The 23,522-nt window shown below is 43.0% G+C and overlaps 1 protein-coding gene and 1 non-coding gene across 4 annotated transcripts in view; both read left to right on the top strand.

Moving 5' to 3' along the window:
• LOC114769590 (leucine-rich repeat and fibronectin type III domain-containing protein 1-like protein) overlaps positions 1-23,522 on the top strand; it is a 109,878-nt gene that overhangs the window by 39,465 nt on the left and 46,891 nt on the right. For all 3 annotated transcript variants that reach the window (XR_003743235.1, XR_003743234.1, XM_028962773.1), the window contains exon 2: positions 15,648-15,781. The gene's annotated coding sequence lies outside the window, so the exon portion shown is untranslated. The remainder of the gene's footprint in view (positions 1-15,647; positions 15,782-23,522) is intronic.
• LOC114769800 (U6 spliceosomal RNA) lies at positions 16,823-16,934 on the top strand. The gene has a single exon (XR_003743260.1). It is a non-coding gene; the product is annotated as a U6 spliceosomal RNA (small nuclear RNA).

The following is a 23,522-nucleotide window of genomic DNA, read 5'->3' as shown; positions in this document are numbered from 1 at the left end:
GAATCACATAAGATAGAAACAATAACAATTGATATGTTATTTAGAGATGTGATGCAAAGTGTCTAGCAATTCCTAAATGATTATGTACATTTTTATCTCCATAACCATTCAATACATGAAGAGCAGTGCACAAAAAAGATGTCATATTACCTGGTTTACCCAACAGACTCTCCAAAAGAATATCAATGCCAGGAATATAAGAACGAGCGGACTGACATCAAAGGATCCATGCATCATGCGCTATTCTCACATTTATGAGATATATTGCTATTAACAGCATTTATTGCATGAGAGAGAGGGCATAGAGCCCCATGAACCCAGCCCCTGAATGGTAGTAAGTGTTTTTGTGTCCCAGTTGTGTTGTTACTGATTGTAGGGTTATTTGTAGGGCTATTCGTGCCTTTACATCTGGTCTCTGAACAGTCTTTTAATTCCTATGAATATTTGTTCCCTCTAAGCACTTTTCTCTTGGTTATTTGGCCATCACACACATCACACAATGATATTGCCGAAACATCATCCAACAAGAAAATATTTTGTGCTTTAGTGTGTTGCATAGAAAGGGGTGGATGAAAGGAGCCAAATTCTCGACCTTGATAGGTAAGACCCTTTATAGAAAACCAACGGTGAGACGAAAAGTAACGATACAGAAAAGTTTATTGTACACATGAATGCTTTTGGGAACAAAACTCATGTCTGTGCTTTCATTTTATAGTGTCCTCAAGATTCAAGATTAAGATTGAAGATTTATTTGTCACATGCATAGTTATACTAGTACAACATGCAGTGAAATGCATTGTTGGTATCTCTCCTGATAAGACTAAGGAACAGAATGTGCTCTCTTTGTGCAGTCTTCCCTTCTCCTAATACAGAGACACAAAACATATCCGCACACATTACAAAAAATAAAGTGAACACAAAAATAAGACATACTAGATCTGAATGAATAACAAATTCTTATTAAATGCTTTGTTCTTTACATAGCTGAATGCACCGACAACAAAATCACACAAAAATTATCGATGGAAAACAAATTTATCAACACATGGAGGTCTGGATTTGGAGTAACACTCAAAATGAAAGTGGAAAAACACACTACAGGCTGATCCAACTTTAATGTAATGTCCTTAAATCAAGTCAAAATGAGGCTCAGTGTGTGTGTCCTGGACTAAAATATCCACCAACTCCTGGACAGTCTGTGGTGCGATGTGGTGTTGGTGGACATGATGTCCCGGATGTGCTCAATGGGATTCTGGTCTGGGGAACAAGCTAGCCAGTATATAGCATCAATGCCTCCGTCTAGCCGCAGCAGCATTTGACCTCACATGGGGTCTGAGGATCTCATCTTGGTACCTAATGGCAATCAGGCTGCCTCTGGCGAGCACAGGGAGGGCTATGTGCCCTCCCAAGAAATGCCACCCCACACCATTACTGACCCACTGCTAAACTAATCGTGCTGGAGGACGTTGCAGACAGCTGAACATTCTCCACGCGTCTCCAGACTCTGTCACATCTGTCACATGTGCTCAGTGTGAACCTGCTTTCATCTGTGAAGAGCAAATTTGTCAATCTTGGTGTGCTTGGTGTCCTGGATGAGCTGCACTACCTGAACCACTTGTGTTGGTTGTAGACTAGTGGTGGCCTGGCGGTTAAGGAAGCGGCCCTGTAATCAGAAGTTTGCCGATCCGCCAAGGTGCCACTGAGGTACCGCTGAGCAAAGCACCGTCCCCACACACTGCTCCCCGGGCCCCTGTCATGGCAGCCCACTGCTCACGAAGGGTGATGGTTAAAAGCAGACGACACATTTCGTGGTGTCACCGTGTGCTGTGCTGCAGTGTTTCACAATGACAATCACTTCACTTTCAGTAGAGTGAAAGCACCACCAGAATTCAAAAGTGACTGAAACATCAGCCAGAAAACACATGAACTGAGAAGTGGTCTGTGGTCACCACCTGCAGAACCACGCCTTTGTTGCGGACGTCTTGCTAATCACCTGATATTTACACTTGTTGTCTAGTCCATTTGCACTGGAACATGCGAAATGGTTGAAGGAACAATACAGGATGGATCAAAATCATGAGAGGATTAATCAACATCAACAACCAACATCATAGGGCATGAAATGGATATAAGTCATTATAACGTTGATTTCAACATCCTCTAGCAGCTTTTCAGTCCGCACACAAGCAGAGGTGATGAACTGCATGTGAGAATCAGGTATAGAATTTATTTGTTAGAAGCCTGCGTATGTTTCGGTGGCCCGGGTAGCGCCTGCTCTGCGTTCCGCCGGTGGAACGTATGGAGGGGTCAAGGCAGAAGCTCGCTCGCTCACCCTGAGCTTTCGGCCCAAGCGCTCACTCGGAAGGGCCAAATTCGCGCAGCTCAGGCCGGATTTTGCCCGTAGCATTCGAAGGATTCGCTCCGTTTCCAAGTCGCTCGCGCCGCACGGATGCACATGACACATTAAGCGAAACACCTCCATAATTACGGGGAGCGAGATCTAGCCGTCCTCCCGCCCGCTCCATGGGGCGCTCCTTAACAAAGCAGGACGCTGATACCGCCGTGGCGTGTCCGCTGTTTTGTTGGCAACAATGGGCAGGATATTCGCACCGCGTGCGCCGACTTGCTCGTGCGGCAGTTTCATTACGTGTACCCCCCCCCCCATGAAAATGAAGCAGCTCCCTGCCCCGCTTATCCTAAAGCATTGTGGAATGGTTTCCTTAATTACAGCCTGCCTCGCCGGAGATGTTGGGATCGATGCTCGCGGGGCACGTGAGGCGGGAGCGAGCTGCGCCATTTCGTTTTTGGTAGTCGTGGGAGACCGAACGGTGGAAAGAGTGGCGCCGTTTTTCATATTCAGATGAGGGAGGGGGGGGGGGTCATTGGCTGAGAAGAGTGAGAAGAGGGCATCGTCTCTGATGCTGACCGCGACACCGTACCGTCACCGCGGTGACACTGGACGTTCCACCAGTCAGCCATCGTGTTGTCCCTCGGTCCGCTAAACCCGAACCATTTCTTTCAGCGACACGTCGGCTTCGAGGGCGAACACGTTCACCCCGCCCGCTGCTATTCAGCGTAATTCCCGTCGTATGAAGCGCGGCTTCGACCTTATTTATCCGCCCCCGTGTACGGTGGTGATTAGAGCGCCAGGCCTCTCCGGCGGGGACGAGAGAACCCGCTGCCAGCAGCCCGTCTGGCGTCAGCATCAGCATGCGTGCTCAGCGGCCTGATTTTCGAGAGGCGGCCCGCGAAAACGATCCCCGAGGTGGCGAGAGGGGCCCACGGTGATGCCCAGGTCCTCTTGTCAAGCCTGACGATTGTTCTGGAGACTTTTGCATGTGTTTGATTTTCTTTTGTCAAGAAGTGAGAAGAAAATGGCCTCATCATAATAATCGTTCTCTGACATTTTTGAGGGCTCTTTTCAATTACGGTGGCTCTTATCAAAATTGGCAGCCCTTAAGATTTAATATGGCAGGCATTCCCAATCTTCTCAAGTGCACCAGCCTCAAAACCTTTTTTGACTTTGCATCTGTGATGAAGTGTTATTTTTTTTGAACATCAACTTAGTTCATTTTAGTTCATGGTCATCAGTTACGTTTACAGTGTGCACCGTTGTTCAGAGGATTTATTACATTGATCTTGCAGCATTGTATTTCAGCTAAAATAAAGACATCTGTCACGTGCTGTCAACAACAGATCATACAATTTTTGGTACGTTTTTGGCAAAATACATAAATAAGTAAAAATACTTAAACGAAACCCTTTATTAAACACTTTGTTCCAAATGAATCTCGTAGTTTTCTCTACTATTAAAGTTCTTTTACATTTATTTGACCCCCCAGACGGACTCAGACTGAGTGCTTTTTACTTCGAAATTTGTCATACAAAGTAGGGAGGATTGTGCAAATTCAAACTATTTGTTTCTATATTTCACTCAGTCAGTACAAAGGAAGTTATCCATTATGCCCCCCTATAAATATACACCCTCAGAAAAAAGTTCTGCTAGCTGAAAAGACTCTACAGATGATTCAAACCCACCAGAGAACTACTTTTAGTGTTTCTTTGTGCTGAAGCACCCAGCAGGTCCAACTCAAACCATTAGCGACCTTGGAAGGGTTCACTGTCTTCTCCAGGCATTTTATTGGATCTCAGGCTTGAGTTCTATCCCTTTCTTCAGCCCTGACATGCTATTAATGTCTGATGTCATTTGATGGCAAACGGAGCGAGTTGAGCTTCCATCATTAAAGAGGAATGAACCTGTCTTCATTAGCGCTGGCAGCCTAGTGGTCAGTGATCTTGTCTACCAACCAGCTAACCCAAGTCTGAATTCTACTCTAATTAGTGTAATTAGTGTATGCTCATTTTTGCTGAAAAGGGTATCTGTTATCACATTAAGTATCCTCACCAGGCTAGGAATTTAGAACAAATGCTGCTTAATAAGCACAGCCTGAGGGCCTTATCAAAGCCCTATGATAGGTGTTGCACGTCAAATGTGTTCTTGGGATTTACATAATAAATAGGGGAAAGCAGAAAAGAACAGCTTTCTTGTTTTCTGTGTCTCACATGCTTTTTTTTTTGCTTTGTAATTATTTCTTTAACCCAAAACTTTAACTATGTTTTTATGAACAAAATGGGAGTAGCACCGTGGCAATGATGTATACCTCTCACACACTCAATTTCCTGATTCTAGATTATTTAAACTTGTACCAAAGAGACAAATGAGCGAATAAATAATTAAAATGTAAAAAATATTGATACCAGGTGCCTGATGGCCCCAAATTGTCCTCAAATGCACCAAAACACACAAAACTGACAAAACAATCTGATATGTATGCTCTAATTACTTACTTAAATTAGATTACTTTCTTACTTTTGAAATATCATTTACAAAACCACCCATCAAGTTCAATTCGAAAATACACCTTCGAAAATGCACCCATCAGTGATTTTTTTTTTTTTTTGCCATTGAAATAGATCAGTTGAATAAATTCACATTGTGCCTTGCATTACCTACTATGCATTATTTTTACATAATTATGCATTTTCTTGTTGTTGGTGTGCATTCATGTACACAGTATGCGTGTTTAGAACAGTGCAGTGGTTACACAGGTCCTTTAGATCATAAAAAAGCTGCCGCAATTTCCCATTCTGATGTCCCCTTGAACTCATAACTCTTTTCCCCATTTAGAATTGAGCAGCTTCGTACTGAAATACATTCACTTCTGTATTAGCATTTTTAAAATCTATTTTATATATGTATGTATTGGAGTTACATGTTCTACACAGTGAGGTGACACGGAAGGCAGTGTGAGGAACTTCTGCAGAAAAAAGAGCTACATTGGGTGACGGAAAAGCTCTCTAGATTTTCTACTCCGCTAGAATTAAGGGCGGCCAATAATCAACTGAGCGCCAAAAAATATGAACACATGATGTGTAATGTTGTCATGATCCGAACATTACCCGACACTCCGGGCCAGGTCTTCCTGGCGTCCCGTGTCTTTCGTCCATCACCTGCATTATGTTACGAATGTTCCTGTATGATTCTGGTCCGCATGCGCGTGCATTACTTCTGTTCCCCGGTCCTGACATGTTATTAAATCCCCGCTGTTGTTGTTTTTTTTTATTAAAATCAAAATCAGTACATGATGAGTAGAGCGTTGTTCCTAAAAGCATCCCGCCTACTTTTTTTTTTCTTCTCAGAAATCTTCTTGCTCAACAGTACATCATCCGGCGTGAAAGTAATACCTAAACCCATTAAGGGCCGCAATTAAGCAAAGAATTTTGACAATGATTCTATCAGCAGTTCTAAAATGCTCTTCCCCCCGCAGTCTGGCGATCTCATCTGTGCTTTAGATGAATACTCTCCGTTGACAAGTCGCTATGCAGAAATCAATGGCTTTTGCGGGAGCCTGGAAAGCACCGGCACTTAACTCAGTAAAATGGGGTATAATTTCCGCAGGTACTTTTGTGTGAACTACCGTATCATTGCTCAGGAATGCTTAATAATATTTTACAACACATTGTGCATTAAGAACTTTATTATGCTTAATGCTTTATTGCGTGACAAATATGTCGGCGCAAGCACAATCCGGCTGCCATTGGAATATATTTATTTCTTTTCGATAAAGAGCCATTTCCACCTGGGGCCGAGTTATTTTCCTGCCTTAATCGAGAGAAATTTTACAGCAGAAAGTAAATGTGTCAGAGAAGGAAGAAAGTGAATGTTTTCTTCACGGCCTGGAGCAAACAAACCTGCAGACCTTCTTGAGCAGTTGGTGCTCTTAAACTGACTTCCAAGTCCCGTTTCATAGGGCAGCTTGTCACGCACGGGAACAACTTCTCCATACTGGGTCCAGTCCTTTGAATGAAACACATCCATCAAGTTTGCATAGGTGTTTCAGTCCCTAACATATTGGACAGTACTTTGCCTTGAAGTTGGATGGAGATGCCTTCTATTTTCTTGATGGCGACCACTTTGGTCGACAACAACACCCTTTTCCACAGCGACTTACAGTCAGTAGTTACAGGGAGAGCTTCCCTGGAGACACTCAGGGTTACAGTGTCCTGCTCAGGGACACAATGGTAGTCCAGTGGGGTTTGACTTTGTGGTCTTCTGGTTCATAGGCGAGTCTGTTACCCTCTAGGCTACTACCACCCTTGTGACCTTCCTCGGTTGGGGAAGGTCCAACACAGGCCGATCAGAAGCGTGTGGTGCTTGATAGCCAGAGTGGTTATTAGCAGCCCATACCTGGTCCTTCTCCAGAAGTGGTGAGTTTGTCAATCCCTTTCTGCTGCTCCCACCTTCTCATGCCTACCTCCTGGTGCAGATGGACCCTGCAGCCCATCTCCACAAGACACTCTTTACCTAACACCCAACATCTGGATTGTGGGAAACTACCTGCGCCACGTCCTCTTTTTCGTCACATCATGTGTAGTGGACATTGGGTGTTGTTGAGCCCAGAAAGGGCATTATATCATGTTATGATACTGTATTGATTTGTGTCGTCCAGAAGCAGTCGTTTTGCTTTATTCCTGCTCCTGAGAAGCTCCTGTGTATCACGTCTACAGCCTCCTGTCAGCACACCGGCTCTGGTTTCTGCACTAGAGCTCAATCTTTTCCTTGTCTCGTCATTCCGAGATCATTCTCACCTCTGCTTAAGTGTATAAAGTGTCTTTCCACTGTCCTCCTGGCCGTATGTGCGTGTGTTTATCTCTGCGGTTTTGATTTTTGTTTAACTTGTCCTTCTTGTGGTCCTGCGTCTTCGTGTCCACTGTTTCATGAATATGACATTTTGAACGTTTATTTTGTCTCATTCAAGTTTATCAGATTTGATTACATTTGGAGGTGGTCTGTCCTGTCCATGTTGAAATACATTTTCATATTACATGAAGGAAACAAAGCAACAAAACATCAAAATATGATCATATGCTGCCCTTTAGTGTAAAATGCAGGCGTGCAGCCCCAGTAATATGATGTTGATATAAAGTCCAGGACTGACAATGTGGTAGGACAATGTGTTAAATGTATTGCATAAATGTTTGATTTGAAGATCTCAAACTATTACCGAGGGCCAAAATTAATGGCTGGCTATAATATAATTATAATAAAAAAAACATGTAGAGCATAGCGGCAGCAGCCCCAACCAATTAAACAAGTTAACACTGTCTGGCTTGATATGGTTTCGTGAAAAAAAAGAATAAATCCACCCCATTATCTAGAAAGTGCCTACACCGCGAAGGCCACACTTAGACCATTTTATGGTAAAACGTACTTACTGCATGATAAAGAGGAGCTGTCTCTGGTGCTGGTTGTCACCTCTGGTAATGTGAAATCCATAATCGCTTTAGTTTTGTCTTTGTTCAGCACGATTCACTTTGAAGGTGTCAGGTGCTGTTGACATTTTTTGCTGGTTCAGTGCTTTTTAGTGCTGAGACCCGAGGTTAACATAAACTAACAAAAGTATTATACTGTTAGTGTGGGGTCTAATTAAGTGTCATGTGGTTCCGGCTCAGAATGAGTTTCAGTTTTTTAGCAATTATGAGCTGCTTTGTTCTGTTTTAACAACGTACTGAGGCCTGTTGTTTTTTTGTTTTTTTTTGGGGGGGGGTTGATAGGAAATAGGAGATAGTAAATCAATTAGACTTTAACTCTCTTTCAACATCTCGTGATGGTGTTTTTTCTCGACCTGGAAAAAAAGACGTTTTGATTGCTAGAAGGGAAAGAGGACTGAGATTAGCTCTGTGTGTTTCCTAGCGGGTGGGTGTGTGTGTGTGTGTGTGTGTGTGTGTGTGTGTGCAGCGTGTGCTCTTGAGGAGTAACTGGGAGATAACCCCTCGTCTCTCAGCTCCCTGTCGAGACTGTGAGAGCAGACAATCAGCAGCTCGGCCTCTCACTAAAAATAGTGCCAGAGGCCCTATTCGCCGGGACTCATTCTGCTCCGGATCAACGGCCTCACCCTGACACCCGGTCAGGTCACGTGATCAAACGTGTGATGAGTCCCTTCTTTCCTTCACGCCCTGCGCTTGTTATTTCTGAAAAAGAAAAAAAAAGAAGCTCTGCTCTTTCTCTCTCCCTGTGATGTCTACTTTCAATGCTCGCCACTCCCCTCAAGGTCAGTGGGGAAGGAAAACTGCAGTGTAAACACTCTGAGAACGGATCATGTGCTTCCTGGACCTGCTGTTACGGAGAGGGCAGGAAGCAGCTAATTGGATTTAGCCACGGCGGTTATGAGAATTTATCGAAGTCGCAACTCAAGGTCCAGCCTGTACCTTACACAATGTTAGCCCTTGTCCACCAATGCTGAAAGCCCTTTTAGACATTTTAATAGCTCTTCTTCCTGCAACACTGCTTGCTATAGAATCTGTCTGTTTGGCAATAACGGGCTGAACATGTCATGATCCTTGGTGACCAGTAATGGAAGTTCTCCTCCTACCCTTCTTCCATACAATCTTCCATCAATACCCAATTTGGTTGGTTCTAGTACTAATATGTTTACATGTAAGTCAAGCTTTAGTCTGACTAAGAAAATTATTTGACTTTCTTTAATGTCATGTAAAAAGTAACTACTTGGGTGAACAGAAATTATGGCCCAGGTTTGGACCTGTCCAAGGCTCATCACCTATGGGAGATCTTAGACCAAGTTCCCCACACCTCCAACATCAAATTCTGCAAAAACAGATGAGAGAACTGTACACTTTCTAGGTTTTGGAAATGTGATGCACCTACCTGACAAAAGGCACTGTAAACCTCTGATTACGGGGCCGCTTCCTTAACTGCTAGGCCACCACTGCAGTAATCAGTAGGACACCACTGCACCACAGACAGTAGAAGCCACGGGATAACAGTACATTTTATAAACCAGATGTCTAAAAAAAATGGCAAAATGTCAAAGATGTGCAACCTGCAGTCCTGAGGAATGGAAATCTGACAATAAAAGTAGAGTTGTGGATTGTCCATGTAATTATTGAATGGAAGTGTGAATAAGCTTGTCCTCTGAACATAAATGCTCAACGTAGAGGTTAAATGCAGTGCAAAATAAATCTGTTGCACTTGTGAACGTATTTTAGTCAGTACATTTAATCTGATTGATTGACTTAGGACAAATGGTAAAAAAAAATTGCATTGATAAATACTGGCTAACGTGCAACAAGAAGTGTTGGGTAATTGAAGTAATGGTAATAAAATTTTTATTTGAATAATAGCAAAAAACATTTGAAGCAATAGTATTATGCAATGGCTGTGAATGAGTTCACATGAGTGAATATGTGTTTTATGAAATCCTGATTTCAACCCTTCCCACCGTCTGCTGGCATATGGAAGTCAGCGAGGCAGATGGCAGATGATATACTACTGTACCTTTATTATCTGCAGTGCCTCTGTTTCCCCCCTGGAGAAAGGCTGGACTGTCCGGACCTCTCCCGCCCTTTGAGTCACCAGGCGCCCTGTCTGATTGAAAATGGCTAGTTTTTTTTATGGCCAATCAGTCATCCTGTGGGCACCATTCACCTTCCCGCCGCCGAACTATTGACGCGCCACCTCTTCTGAGTGTGGCTGGAGCAGCTTATCATCTTTGTAATACAGATAAAATTGCTCTTTGGACAAAGAGGATGGGAATCCTTTTTCGTTTCCAAATTGTGAGGCAGGAATTAGGTACCTTGCTCCATCGCACCTTTTTTTTTTGGAGGGGGGGTGGGGGGGTATGCCTTTTCATTTTGATTGGGAGATTGAGCTTTTAAGGCATGGAGGGTTCACGACCTGTTAGACAGAGAGGCTCGGAGTGCAGTGGCAGACGGCACAAACCTTTCATTTTCCCTCTCCCGCTTTCTCCCCATTTTTCCATCTACCTCTCAGGGCCTAACCTGCCAACTGTTTTTCTCCGTCTATCCGTCACTCCGATTCTCCCTCACACATTTGTCTTTACTCTTATGCACTGGTCTCCTTGGGAGGGTTCCACAGAGTATTCTTCAAGGATTTTTCTGAACGATTTAGGTGAAGTTCTTTGAGGGGACTGATTTGTGAATTGCTTTGAATCGCTTTTCTCTCATAGAAACCCAGTGGACCTTGTAGACATTTCGCTCTTCCCAACATCTCAATCGGAACTGTTTGGCCAAAGCGCAGCCATAAACATTTTGTGTGGGGGGTGATAAAACATCAAAGCCAGACTGGCGCGTTCTCAGACAGTCACAATTATTGCTAAGCTAAGCAGCCAGACAGACTTGCAGTGTAGTTTTTATTTATTTATTTTTTCCGTCTAGGGGTAAATCAATTTGCATTCTCATCGAGCGTTTGTGCATTATGTACTTTCCTTTCAAAAAAGCCATTACAACACGGAAGAAACTCATTTTCTAAGAGTTAGGTGTCAAAGTGCACATGTCTGCAGATTTGGCTCACACCATCCTCATCACACAAAGGCAAAAGCATTTAATTTCCCCACACACTCCACCGAGTTTGCATACATACTGTACATCAAGCACTAAACATGCTGCATACACAACACAAATGCATACACACACCACCCAGTACCTCAAACACACATGTACGTATGCAGCTACTTCGGGGATTGTATTCAGTTCTTGGAATAGTAAAGACATGTTCTTTGCTTTTATGCCTTTGAAAGTAGGGGGGACATTATTGAGTGAACATGAACCCAGCAAACTCGTGGGAGTTTGACATTCATTTTCCGTATCAGCAAAAGCTCCTTTCGTTGTCAATCTCTCAATGAAGGTCAGTTGTCTAAATATGTCACTAATGGGTCTTTTGAAGGTCTAACGGAGCAGTGACGAGATCAGTGAAGAAGGTTCTAGGTCTATTTTTCAACACCGTTGGACAGATTTGAATAGTGCTGTACACCATACCAAGTCCGGAAAATCAGTTGTCTCATCAGCTTCAAGGATATTCATAGAAATATTGGTATCTGTTGCAAATGTTTCATTGGCATAAAGTATACTTAATATCAGCATTATGAGCATTGTCTTCTGTTAGTACGATGTCACATTGTTCTGTCTTTATTGCAGAGATCCTTTATCAACTGACGCAGACTCTACAAATATTGCCAATTGCAACCAATATTGTGCAGAGCATCACAAGGGCATCCCATGTAATAGGAAATATTTTTTGTCAAGATCAGAGCACTCTTGCAGCTGTGTTATGAATGTCTGATGTTTTGTGTGTTGGCACGATCAGCGGTCTGAAAGCATGGTCATGTCATGCAAACTGATCTGGCATGGAATAATCTGGAATTACCTGCCTAAAATTTGTCTTTTTCTCAATACAGGAATTGTTTCACAGTGTAGTGTGAACTGACGTGTTCTCATAAGTTTGTAAATTGATTTATAAGCATGTATAGTTTCAGTATAGTTTTAATAATTCCAATGTTTGACAACTCATCTGCCAAGAAAGTCTGGTGATGAATTCCAATAGTATACTGATCTTAGCAATGTGCGAATAAAGAATGCATCTATAGAATTATTCACGATTACAAATAAAAGAGCTTAATAATGAGCTGGTGTGGGTTTTTTTAGGTGTAGTGACCTTGTATTTTAAAACCCTCTTTTGGGGGTTTATTGAATAGCCGAACCACCTGGCACAACAAACCACATAAAACGTAGAAATATAGGAATACATATAACATGGTTTCATTCAATCACACCTAATCATTGTACTAGTATAATGGTAAGAGATGGTAGCTCACATTTAACTAGATAAAAGGTTTATTATCCGTGGATGCTGCAGATAACTTCTCTAGGAGAGATGCAACGATATATACTGTAGTAGTGAATACCCATTTATTAGAAAGGTGCCAGTGGCTTAGTGCTATGTGTGTGTGAGTGTGGGTGTTCCCCACACTCAGGCAGGTTCCTGCGTCGGCTGTTCTCAGAGTTTTGATAAAATGTTGTCACTCAAACCTCACCTCAAATAGCGTGACATTTCAGCAGCTCCATTTTGAGATATCTCTCTATAAGATTGCATACATATAGTGACTTCTTGCTCTATTGACTCAAGAAATCTGCTCTCAGATAATCTCTAAACACAGAGCATTATATGGGCTGTGGTACCTTTTTTTTTTTTTATTAAAGGTAACTTAAGTTATGACGTGAATAAAGCAGCCATATATGCTGGCCACAGGCACTGTCCAATCCCATCATAAGCAGGTTCTCTGCTCTAGCCTGTTGGCATAAAAAGCATAACCCCTTAACCCTGCATCTGCTTCCACCGCTGAGGTAGTAGCAGCTGGAGTGGCCCGGCTAATGAGGAACTCACAGGCGCGTAAAGGAATCGGGTCTCCCCTGGACTCCTCATTACCATAAAGATGCACTTTGTCATGCTACTCAAAGCCAGGCCACCAACTGGGCTTGGAGGAACCCAGCCTGACTAGACGAGCGCGCCCCTGTTTGAATGGCCCAAGTGGCGTCGTTATGAGATTGATCGAGGACGACGGCTTTTGGCAACATGTGACATGCGGCTCTTCGCAAGAACATTGCAGGAATATTTACAATGGTATGGACCCGAGTGTCACCCGAGATGTATGGATGCGAGTTAATGATGGCTGTTAATTATGTCAGTATTGAAGCTGCCGAACAGCAGATGGGCTTCTTCATAGATTGGCTGTAAAAGAGCTTTTGGACACACCCAAGAGACTGTGGTAAAGATACGATGCTCTCATACTGCATGTATAATATGTGTACATAGTTTTACCACAGAGGTAATTTGCTTGAGGCTCCATTCATGAGGTGCATTTGTCATAAATATTTCATTCTTATTTGTAAGCGCGCTGGTAATGTGATAACTGATAACTGTGCTGCACAGCATGACTGTGCAGCTATGGCTTTCGTCCTTGACAGACGTCCTAAATGTCACAAGTTATTTAGACGGAGAGCATGTGAAGTGGAGCTGAACTGTTGAGCATTTAACTTTAGCCGAACTTGTTGAAAATGGTATTTGACCTTCCCTGTCGTCAGCAATCGGAAAGTGAAGTACAGCTTCATGGGAACTGACTGTTAATCCGAGCTGGGCTAGACACAATATTCTGTTATTGCTTCGAGAGTGTGAGATGAGATGAGAAACTGCCCTGATGCTGTCTCGGGCTTTCTCGACTCTCATTGGCAGATTTGAGGGGGGGTGGAATGTGCCGTTATCGGAGTAGAAAGATCTAATTTGAAGTGCTGCTTTAATGACATGGCTGAAAAGCCAACAGGAGCCGAGTCTTTCCAAAAAAAATAAAAAATCCGCCCATTTCTCTTTTCACCCCGTCGTCTCCCTCCTCCCTTGTCAGGTATTGGCCTTATCAGATGGGGATTGTGATATTGCGCATGATTAAGATGCATAGCGGCTGAGACTAATTCATGACGCCGGATCCTCGGCCCTGACTGGCGGGGGCGGCTGCCAGGACCTTCAGTTGTGCTTAGGTACCACATCTGACACAGCCAGATAATCAGATTTACCCACAGTCTAATGGATTTAATGAAGAGTACGCCCTGCTGCATAGCATGGGATTGTGCTTGTGTATGTGTGTGTGTATGTGTGTGTGTGTGTGTGTGTGTGTGTGTGTGTGTGTGTAAATGCACTGTACGTGTGAGCATCGGAGAGTAAAATATCCATAACAATGCTGTCATGCTGAAACGGGAAGCAATATACGCACTTCAGCGAGAGGAAGGAAGTGACTGCTGCCAGAACTGAACAAACAGTTTAGGAAGGGTTTCAGAGGAACACTGACTCTATGGAACAAATATATGAGGACATGCGGATACATTTTTTATATAAAAAAATATCTCTTTTATAATTAGATCTCATACACTGGTACAGCTCAGAGATACGTGGTGATGAAAGAATCCCAGGAATGAAAACAGTAAGATGGGAAATAGTCTCTACTGAAAATCTCTCAGCTGGTTTTTGCATGACAGCTGAAGAGGCGTTTTTTTTTTTGTTTGTTTGTTTGTTTGTTGTTGTTTGTTTGTTTTACTTCCATAACCATGGACATTTATATAAACAGTGTTACACTATGACCAGTTTATTTACTTAACTTTATAACATTTATCAGACGTCCCTTATGCAGACTTACAATCAGTAGTGACAGGGACAGTCCCCCTGGAGACACTCAGGGTTAAATGTCTTCCTCAGGGACACACTGATAGTAAGTGGGGTTTGAACCTGTCATTTTGATGTCTTCTGGCTCACACTAGGACACTACCATCTCTAGCAGGCATCCTGAAAAAGGTCTCCTTTTAAATCCTGAGGCATCCCATCATCAGCAGCAGGTTGGACCCGGTAGGCAGGAAGCTCCTCCCACTACAGCGACTTCAAAGAGACAAGACACACACAGAAAAACAGAGAGAGAGAGACACACACACAGAAACTAAGGTGGAAACATGGCCCGATGACACCGGAATGTAACAGTTGATTGAAATATTGTTCTGAGGAGGAAAGACATAAAACAGATCATAAATGGATTATACCTAAAAATGTTCAGCTGTGCTTAGTTCACTTTCCTATCCTTCACCATGAATTATGGCCATATAGGAATTCCTCCTTGCTGGGATTTACATTTCAGTCATTAGGCTTTGCAGACATACGCCGACATCCCATCTGCTCCGTCTGCCCCCACCGTGACAGCAATGCTCGTGATGTTTTTCTAACGCATAATCTGCATTTCAACCCCACATCAAAATGCCAGGATTCAGACACAATAAAAAAATAAAACAACCTTCGATTGCACACCGCAGTGTCCACCGCTGTGAAAATGAAGGCCCGTGGGCGGCGGAGGGGGGCCTTCCCACACAATTCGTTAATCTCTATCCTCATTGCAGTCCCTCCCCCTGAATATCTACCTGATAAAAGCGGGTAGCGTGTCTCGTGTGATCCGTCAGCAGGTGCCAGAGGAGGCGGCCATTTATCTCTAACTCTTCAAGGTTCTGGCGTTTTGATGAATGCTGGGCATTTGGCTTTGCTCTTTTTTTTCCCCCCAGGCCCTGTGGCATGATGAATAAGTCCCTTTCCGCGATGCTTGTTTTGTGTTTTTGTCTTAATTATAATGTCACCTTCTGAAGTGGAAATGCACGGAAATGTAAAGTTCTTTCTCAGCCCATCGAATGCCATGGTTGCTGCTCCGTCCTCATCTGTCTCCGTCCCCCTCTCTCCATCTCCCCGACAGGCTGGTGTATTATCCACTGTGAAGCATGACCACTGCTGTGGAGCCTTAGCGCCTGGGGGAACTGACACACACCGAACTGCCTGGAGGTGACGAGAAGCTGTTCTGGCGCACGACCGGCACGTGCCGACTGTCAGGTACACACCACCACTCACCACTGCTCTGACATGTGAAAGTGACAAAGTGTCAGTTGCTCAGGACTGTGTAGAACGGGTTAAGTGCTGATATGATGATTGATGAACATGGCCAACAGGACACGCTCAGGAGCAGGATGAGCTGGTCTCCATCTTTAACTGCCACGGGCTCTAATTTCATGTCACAACACCGATCATACAGGGATGCACAGTTATCACGATGGCTGGACATGGCGAGGAAGAAGGACATATACGCACAACGTCACGAAACGGGGGTTTAATACATGGTGGACAGGACAAGGGAAACATCACCAAACAATGACCCGACGGCGAACAGACACAAACAGGGCACCTTTATACAATCATACACAGGGGAACACGATCAGGAAATATTACCTGAAACTATATACAACATGAAACTCCGGTCTGAACTCTGAACCCGGAGTAGACCGGATCATGACAACAGTAAATATTCCAGCAAACCAGGAAGCAATACATGTTTCATTTCAAAATGCACCAGAACTGTTAAAAAAACAACTAAGTAAGTACTCATCTGCTACAAATATCATATCATACTTACTTGAGAAATTGATTATTTAATACCTATTTTTAATGCGAAATATTATAGTGTGGCGGCGAGTGCAAGCGACAACGTCCACTTGTACTACATGGAATGGAGCGAGCTGTATGGCTATGGGTACTGTTATCTAAGCTCAAAATGATGTCAAATTAATGCGTGTCTTTAAAATTCAAACAGCATATTCAAATTTGTGAGTTTCTGAAAGGTCTTAATGTCATGAGCACGGAAGTACTGAAACGCATCAGAGTTAATTTCAGTGTCCACCCCACTACCTCCTACTTCTCGTGTCCAGAATAAATGACTGACTACTGGTTGCGCTTGAGAATTATGTTTATATGTTGTGAATTATGACAGTTCATAACACTACACCTAAAAAGATGATTAAAATTCCATACATGGCGCTGGTTCTGCTTGAAATGAACATTTACTTAAGTGAATGTGAAGTGAACACAGCACAGCACAATGTGACACACCCTTGAATGCTGCACATATACTGAAATTGGATCGATACAGTGAAGATTAGCATGGCCCCTGCGAAAGGATGACACGCAAATCCGTGAAGCACTCCAAATTTTTTCATTTTTTGGGGCAGTGGTGGCCTAGCGGTTACAGAAGCGGCCCCGTACTCAGAAGGTTGCCGGTTCGTATCCCGGTCCGCCAAGGTGCCACTGAGGTGCCACTGAGCAAAGCACCGTCCCCACACACTGCTCCCCGGGCGCCTGTCATGGCTGACCACTGCTCACTCAGGGTGATGGGTTAAATGCAGAGGACAAATTTCACTGTGTGCACCATGTGCTGTGCTGCTGTGTATCACATGTGACAATCACTTCACTTAAACAAAGAAATGTGTCCTCTATATTTAACCATCACCCTTAGTGAGCAGTGTGCAGCCATGATGGACGCCCGGGGAGCAGTGTGTGGGGACGTCATCATCAAGGGGACGTCAGTGACACATTGTAGTTCGGGATTTGATCCTTCAACCCTTTAGTTATGAGTGTGCTTCCTTACCTGTCAGGCCACCACTGTAAAATAATCTGTGGATCATACCTCTCCTGTAATCAACACATGGCTTGTTTTGGTAGTATTTTGTCTTAGTTCAAACATGTAAAAAAATTTAAATATTAAATAGTATTCATATTTCTTCTTTGCATTTTAATATTAACATATTATTTCATATAGGGTGGTACTAACCTAGAACAGGATTGGCGAGCTTGACACAGGACAGAGGCAGCAGAGTTATGCTCTCGATTAAAGACACAGAAATTCTGAAATAAATAATGGAAAATGTCCATGTCATGTATGTATTTATAGATTTAATAATCTATTCATACATACATATGTGCCATATTTTGTGGCCTCCCACTTTAAATACTCGGTTTAAATACTGCTGTTCATGATAGTTTTCTTAATTCATTTGGATGAAGGTGTCTGTTGAATAAATATGAAGTAATATTATACTGAAATGCACTAGCATCATTCTTAGGTGCATGTTATTTACAGCATTTTCCAGTTTCACCAGGTAATTTTAGCATTATACACAATTCCAGGGAATAACTTGAACCTTTTAACGCAAATTTTACAGCAAATCAAATCGATCTGCTGTAAAACGTGGTCAGTGGACATGCGGGCAATCTGAAATGTTCTGTTCTCCAACCCTGACTGCGGAGCCATCTCCTGGAAGTGCAAATGAAAGTGAGAGGGAAGTGATTGTCATTGTGAAACACGTGTCTTCTGCATTTAACCATCACCCCTGGTGAGCAGTGGGCAGCCATGACAGTGTGTGGGGACGCTGCTTTGCTCAGTGGCACCTCAGTGGGACCCTGGAATTCGGGATTCGGTCCTCTGACCTGCTGGGCCACCTCCAGAAATCAGTGACCAGTTAAGTGTTGAAACGTTGGGCTTCGCCGCGTTGCCTCCTTCGCTGCCAGTGAATAAAAGAGCACACGTTGTTTTGGTGACCTGACGGACATAACTGACGCTCGCTTTACACGGTGGCTCATTAGCATCTTACCCAAACCCGGCGCTGTGCGTGCTCGCCGGCGTCGCTTCGGTACAAACATTTGTACGCGCCTCAGAAATGATCTTGACGGGGCTACGACACCTCGCTAATTAGCTCGGAACAATGATGCAGCAGGGACTGCTTTTGGAATTTGAGGCTGCCGGCCTTCCCGCTCTCGCAGCGTTTCCCGTTGAAGGCGCGGAGTACGCTTGGCGTCCATCAGAGCAACGCGGGCCGGCTGCTGATCCTCATCGATCCTGTCACAGCCCTTTTGTATCCTGCTTATTTTCAAATGATGGGATATATTTGCTGTACTCGCTGTCTCGGAGGGGGAAACAACACAGTTTATAAATGCGCATAACAGAGTACGTGAAGCTTTTTTTTTTTTTTTTTTTTTGGGCTCAGCAAGCATGACCTGGATAAAGTCTGACATGGCCGACCTTAAGCGTGCGGTGCAATTCCTTGTTTTTTGCTAGAGGGTGTATAGCCGCCAGGTCTCTTCGTCAGCGGTGAGGTGCATATTTTAACAGGGTTGACGCAGCAGCAGCAGCAGCCTGTCATGTTTGGTGTAGGCTGAGGTTTCTGGTGTCTGTGTGTGGCTGCTTGTATATAGTGACTTTTACACACTGGACCCTGTTTTTGCTATGCAACCCACATACCAGCACTACATTTACATTTACATTTACAGCATTTATCAGACGCCCTTATCCAGAGCGACTTACAATCAGTATTACAGGGACAGTCTCCCTGGAGCAATTTAGGGTTAAGTGTCTTGCTCAGGGACACAATGGTAGTAAGTGGGATTCGAACCCGGGTCTTCTGGTTCATAGGCGAGTGTGTTACCCACTAGGCTACTACCACCCTACTAGGACTAAGCGATCCGGCTCTCATACGGCATATGGCAAATTCAACAATCTCCGTTATCTGTAATCAGAACGTGAAAATACTGATTATCAGCAAATAAAGAAAAGAAGTAAGAAATAAAAGAAACATTAAACATAAGAAATAGAAAATGAATGATTTACATGAAATGCATATTTATACAGCAGTTTGTTCAAGAAAAAGAATATTCTTTGCCCTTGGGTAATTACTTGTTTTATTACTATCTTTCTGTCATGCCCCCAATCCATCTGTCCTGTCTGCCCCCACCTGTTGTCACGTCCTCAGCATGTCTGCCCTCGCCTGTAGGCCGTCGAGCTCCCATCTTCATGGTTATCATCTGCGCCCCCTGTGATACCCTACACCACACACATTAGAGGACTGGTCCATGATCCCTTCTAACATCAGCCTGTGTGATTCTGGGCTCGATGTGAACTCTTCTTTTGTCTTTGGCCTCGACGTCTGGTTTTCGTTGTTTTGGTTTGAACACTCGCACTTGAGTCCTCCATCCACCGATGTCACAAACCCTCACATTCAGGACCACTTTTAAACACTTCGCTTTATTGGAATAAACATTGCAGGCTGTAAAAACGTTGCAGTTAAAATCTGAATTTTTTATCACTTTGACACTGTTATTTTCACATTTGAAAGCGTTTTACAGCTGGGAAGAACACCAATTCAGTATTCCTATTCCTGAGACCAATTCAGTATTCCTATCTGCCTCATCCTCTATCATTGTTGAGCTTTTTTGGTCAGAATGTCCAGGTGTTGTACACAAAATTCCTTACTCTATTCAGCAGTGTAAAGTACTCTCCAAGCAGATGCTTGCATCCAGAACTCCAGGGAATGCTGAAGGTAAAGGAAAAAGAATCAAATGTGCAGTTTTTTTTTTCATGAACCTACATTCAATTGGGACATCCTGTTGAGAGAAGCTCTGGATGCTGGTATAAAAGGTATATGAAAAAAGTGAACTCCAACTCGACTGATGAAGAAGGGAAGACAGGGGCAGACATTGCATTGACCTCATTTTTCTGACTCCGTTAATTATTACTAATGTATTTAAACTCATCTGATGTTACCTGGACAGGCAGAGGCATGGCAATATAGAATATATTAGTATGAACAGTTTCTAATTAATTAACACAGATAGGTTACTCTTGCAGTTACATGTAAATATTGTATGTAAAATAGTACCAGTGTTACAGAAAAACACAAAAGACTTTCGGTCATGGCACCTCAGGCCACTTGTTGGCCTTTTGCCACCCTGGTGACACCTCCTGCTTGCTAGGGGGAGGCGGCAACTTGACAAAGATACAGTAGCCCGGACCTGGAATTTCCCATCTTACTCTGGAACGTTCCACAGTAAAGGCCAACTCAGCTGTTCATTTAGTGTGATCGGGAAGGAACCACTTAGATCTAGAACCAGAACCTGGTGGAACTTCTGATTCATGACCTGCCAATAAATGTGTAACTCTTCCTCTGCCAGGATTAAATGGAACCGCCTTGTTTTGCTGCCGCATCTGCCTTCTGGTAATAATGTATTCCATTATGTTAATATTAATACAGACAAACAATTAACCCAATTTAATTTCTTCATAACATAAGCAGATGCAACGCTCTGACAGGAGATTGTATATTATAATAAGAGGTAATATGTTATATATCTATTAATAGTTAACTGCACACAGTTGTTTTATGAATACACACCTGAAATATAATTAAATATATCACGCTCCATCAATGTCCATACAGGGATATATCTATTAATTAGTGTAATTATTTACACAACTGAGTAGTTTAAATATGAGTGATATTATTTTCTTCAACGTAACAAGTATTTTGTGCCTGTCAGGATTGCCTGCAGCTGGGCTCCACACCGGAATCCAATCCTGACGCCCCATAAATGCCGGAAGTTTCCGCCCGTTCGGGGTCGCTGGCATTTTCGTGAACTCGCTGCACGAACTTGACCTAGTTTTGTTTCATGCGTTTTGAGTTCTGGCAATCGCCACACGCCTACGGGTTAGTTTGTGTTTTTTCCCTTTTATTTCCCGTTTTTGGCCACCGCGCCATTGTTTATTTGTATTTGTTTGTTTGTTTATGAATAAAACCCCTTCCCAGTATGTCAGACCTCTGCGCTTCCTTCCCCCGTAAGTCCGTAGTCGTGACAGTGCCACAGTAAAGCACGGGCTATTGCAGCATTTTTTTTGTCTACATTTGTAAGTACAGATTTGTAGCCGAACTTTGCGCACGGTTGTGTTTTTCAAATGTCTTTAGCACTATTAAGACATTTGAAATATACCAATTTGAAATATACCAATTTGAATCTTGCACCAACTTCCTTAAAACATGACAATATTTGTCACTTCTGCCTGGATGTTGGCTTTATGTCTTTAGTGCCTCTTAACCCCTTCATGGTGTAGGGAATCAGCACCATGGACAGTTGTAATGTATTAATTAGTATTCCTGATTTATTAATGCAGTAACTACATAAAATCTTGACATGGAGTTGATTTATGGACCTGCCAAAAGGGTCCTTTAAATGTTAAGATCCTATTATATGTATGTGAAGGTAGATGCTAAAAGAGTATATGCATAAAGGCTGCGAATATGTGCGAAATATGCATTCTACATTAATTAACCTACTGTATCCTCAATTGTACATGTAATGACGTTAAACAAAAACTACAGGGGTTTGCAGATACCATTGGTTGGGGGAAAACTGAATGAAATTCATGTGACCTACTAGTTCAGAAGTGCATTCCTTGGGGGAGTTGCTGAGGGTCTTTGGCCCCTGTCAGACTCAGGAACCTGCTGGAGTTATTGGAATAAAAAGTTGTTGTCTTTCCCAAGAGGAAGAATGAGCAGTCATTAAAATCAATATTTAAAGGTCTGTGGGCTTAAATGTTATTTGTTGCGTTTGCTGCTGAGGTTCCTTTATCCGCTTATTAGATATTCTTGATACCCCAGTGGTGACCCAATAAACTCAGGGTGACTGGCAGTGAGATGCCTTACTGCATTGTTTACGTGGACAAGCGCCTCCAGATGTAAGCTAGAGCATCTCCGGATGCTCAAAAATAATATGTCTTGTTAGATATTTCCTCAGTTGAATATGCCTCAAGCAGGTTTTTGCTGATTTTTATGTTTTTCGAGTAAAAAAAACATATTGTAGGCTGTGATTAATTACTGCATTAATTTAGTAATTTGTCCCACTTATATACCTAGTGAAAAAGCAGACAGGGCTGTATTTCCTGAGTAGTTACTAAAATCCCTCTTACGAATCATCTTAGACTTACAAAGTGTTTCCTGAAAGCATTGTGGTTTAAGGAGTACTTAAAAATTCTCTGGAGTAGCCATAAAAGATTTAGCTTTTGGGGGGATTTTTGATTCTTCCCTCGGATTTGCCCTTGCCTGGTCTTGTTTGCCCCTGATGTTTTCTGACCCTCTCCTGAACCCTGACGTCCCTCGTCTGATCTGGATCCTGCCGTTGCCAATCCTTCACAAAGACAATTCTATTTCCTCTCCGAATTCCTGTTCACCCAATCCACGATAAATCCTGCTTCCTCGTTCACAGAAATTACGTAATAAACACTTCCATTTTTTGTTGGCATTTTTCCTGAAAAAATTTATTAACTTACTGAGTTTCGCATGACAGAACTCAAAAAATACATCTGTGCTTATTTTTACATCCAATCACCAAGCAACTGCAATGCTTTGCATGTTTGGAAGCCATGATGGTCGGTGGAGATAATTTTTTTGGGGAGGGGTAGAAAAAGCATGAGAAACAGGAGGTAACCTTTCCCCTTATGACGACATAAGGGGACATAAGGGGAACCTACATTAATGTTACATAAATTTTCATAATAATCACCATAAATACCCTCTCTTTCCAAATTCTGATTTAAAACTGATTTTTTATTCCATTGGTAATAAGTGAACATTTGAGCAAGACTACAGTTCACATGTGTACTTGAGCTGGTGTCATTTGATGTGTTATGTGAATTAGTGTTGGATGTCTAAGAGGCTGCACGTCATTTACAGAGTGCTTACTTTTTTCCAGAATATTTCCAAGGTTGATAGTGGGACAAGTTTGCAGTGCATCGTAGATTGTGATTCTCAGAATTGTTTTATTGCTTTGTGTTAAAACTATGGGTGTGAGACAATAGACATTGGCGCTTACAGTGAATAGGCTCTTGTGCTCACTGTGGAGATCTCGTCTTCTGATGCGGTCGTGGAACAGTGGGCGTCACCGCAGCACCAGAGCCTGTTAAGCTGTAAGTGCCAATGTG

This window comes from Denticeps clupeoides, chromosome 19, assembly GCF_900700375.1.
Source record: "Denticeps clupeoides chromosome 19, fDenClu1.1, whole genome shotgun sequence".
NCBI classification, from domain to species: domain Eukaryota; kingdom Metazoa; phylum Chordata; class Actinopteri; order Clupeiformes; family Denticipitidae; genus Denticeps; species Denticeps clupeoides.
Note: the sequence above shows the minus strand (reverse complement) of the source record. Positions and strands in the feature narration are given on the sequence as shown.